At 61.3% G+C, this 2,454-nt stretch overlaps 1 protein-coding gene across 2 annotated transcripts in view; it reads left to right on the plus strand.

The window, feature by feature from the left end:
• The first annotated feature begins 1,108 nt into the window (after positions 1 to 1,108).
• Positions 1,109 to 2,454, plus strand: part of ACOX2 (acyl-CoA oxidase 2) — a 37,702-nt gene continuing 36,356 nt past the window's right edge. For both annotated transcript variants that reach the window (XM_023765001.1, XM_006101493.3), the window contains exon 1: positions 1,109 to 1,154. The gene's annotated coding sequence lies outside the window, so the exon portion shown is untranslated. The remainder of the gene's footprint in view (positions 1,155 to 2,454) is intronic.

The following is a 2,454-nucleotide window of genomic DNA, read 5'->3' on the forward strand; positions in this document are numbered from 1 at the left end:
CCTGGGGGCCCGCCAGCCCCGTGAAAAGCAGTTCCTCCAGGAAGGAGTTCTCCGCAAGGCTTTTCCGCCGAGGGCCGGATTCTTCCTTCTCCTTATCCACAAGGGCAAGGGCGAGGAGCCAGACAGCAGGCCATGAGCGTCTGATCCGCCTGCGGTGACTTCCCCAGCGCGGGGCGCCTCTGTGGTGAGATGACAGGTGAAGAGGAGCTGGACAGGTGAGCGGGAGGGGCCGGGGACGCGGGAGCCGGGAGAGGGGGCCCGAGGCTCCCCGTGGAAACAAGTTCTAAATTCCCGTCTAGGTTTTCCTGCTCGGCCCTCCTGTGACTGTCAGTCTCCCAGCAGCCCCCGTCCCAGCCGGAAGCTTCCCCAGGGCAGGGGACTAACCCAGCTCAGTTTAGTTTAGTTTTTAGTTTTGCTTCGCTTCTGCAGTATGTGCCCCAGTGCATTGTGGGCACTCAAAGCTATGTATGGATAAGGAAACACATCAATGCCTCCTGTACCACCTAGGGACTCACGCCCCCGCCCATAAATAGCTCACCAGCAGACCGCCCAGAATCAGAAATCCCACCATGACGCATCACTCTCGGGATTTGAGAAGTGTTTTTATGGGGAGCCAGGAAAGCCGTAATAATCTCAAATTAAAATGCGTGGGGCTTTACAGCTTACCAGGAGCTTTCCTGTGTAGCCTGTACGTTGTAGACAAGGGAAGGGAAGCCTGGGAGGAGATGAGGAAGTGTCACACCTTGGAATTCGAACCCAGGTCTCTGGGCTCTGGGCGGGGGGCCGTGGGGTTTCTTTATGCCAAGTGCGGTGTGTGCGCCCTCCCAGGAGCAGGCTCCGGGAGGCAGGGTCAGGGAGGAGGGAGAGGGAGAGGAAGACAGAGGCTCAGCCGCTGGCACTCACTGAGCTGCCCAGCCCTCTCTCCTGCTTCCTCGGCATGGCAGCCTCCACGCTGGGCACAGTGCAGGCACAGCCGCTGGAGGGAGACAGGGGGCAGGAGAGAGCACACAGTGAGCTCAGCTGGGGCGGCTGGCAGCTGAGGCCTCCAGGCCGTGCCTCCCCTCGGGGGAGGAGAAAGGGGCTGGGCTGCTCGCCGGAAGCCTGGGCCTGCCACAGCTGGAGCGGCCAGGCCTGCAGTGCAGACGTGGACAGAGGTGAGTCGGATCCCGGGCTGAGGGACAGGGACTGGGAGACCCCTGCCAACTGGACCAATGAAGTAGTTACCTCCACGGCTCCCAGTGCCTCTGAGCACTGCTTTCTTCAACTCGACACTTACCTACTAGACACCACCTCTGGGCCAGGCCCTGTGCTGGGGCTGGAGCGACAGCATGAAGGTGACAGAGGTCCTTGCCTCTTGGAGTTTACCTTTCAGGAGCGGGAGACAGCAATAAGCAACAACAGAAGAAATGAGTCGATTATCCTGTGTGGTAGGACACCTCGCAGAAGAAAAAGCAGAGCAGAGGGAGGGAGACTGGGAGCCGGGGCAGGGGTGACTGATCAGACTTGAAAGACCATGGGCCCGGGCAATAGGGGAGTGAAGCCCTGGGGGTGGAAAGGGCTGGGAGGAGGGGGAGGGGGGCTGGGAGAGATCTGTAATATTATCAACAATAAAATATATATGCATTTTATAATAACATATTTAAAAAGACTTGAAAGGGGTCATTAGGGAGCCAAGGACTTCTGGGGAAGAGTGTGCAGGAAGACCCAGTGGGGGCGAGCCTGGGGGTGAGGGGTGGGGCGAGTGCTCGCTGCAGGAGGCCGCGAGGAGGTGGGGCAGGAAGAGAGGAGCCGGCTAGGTGGCCCTGCAGGGATCCAGGGGGCCTGTGACCGTGCCAGGCCCCTGGTCAGCGCCCGCCGGGCCCAGCCACCCACTTAGGGGCATGGGTTTGGCAGCCTGCATATGCGTGGCTGCGAGGCCTTCCGTGTCTCCTCCCTTCCTGAGGCTCCTGAACTCTGTGAGCAGTCACGATGCCAGTAGAGGATCTGCAGGGTCGTGGTGCAAAAGAAAGGGGATCCAAGTGGTGGCCGCCTGCGGAAAGGCTGGGCGTCCCCTGTGAGCGAGGCTCCTGGGACAGTCCCGGGCACTCACGGCCTAGGGAGGCGCCTGGGAGCAAATAAGGGCCCTGAAGGGGTGCTCGGTCTCCCCGGGGGGTGCCGCCAGGAAGGCTTCTTAGAGGAGGGGGCCCTGGAGGCTGGGGCTGAGTAGGAGCACCAGGGGACAGAGCAGAGGCAAAGTGCAGGAGGAAGGGAGAGCGTGGGCTCCGTTCCACAAGGCGGGGGGGGGGGGGGGGGGCCGGGGGAAATTTTCGGAAGAGCCCCTCCCGGGAGGAGGGAGGACAAAAAAGCCCCTGAGGCGCCTGAGGGGGGAGGGGGCTGGTGGCCCTGGGATGGAAAAAGCTGACGGATTTTAAAGGCCCCGGAAAGCCCGGGGGTTTCTGTGGAAGATGCAAGAAC

The sequence above is a fragment of the Myotis lucifugus genome, unplaced genomic scaffold (genome assembly GCF_000147115.1).
Source record: "Myotis lucifugus unplaced genomic scaffold, Myoluc2.0 scaffold_366, whole genome shotgun sequence".
NCBI lineage: Eukaryota > Metazoa > Chordata > Mammalia > Chiroptera > Vespertilionidae > Myotis > Myotis lucifugus.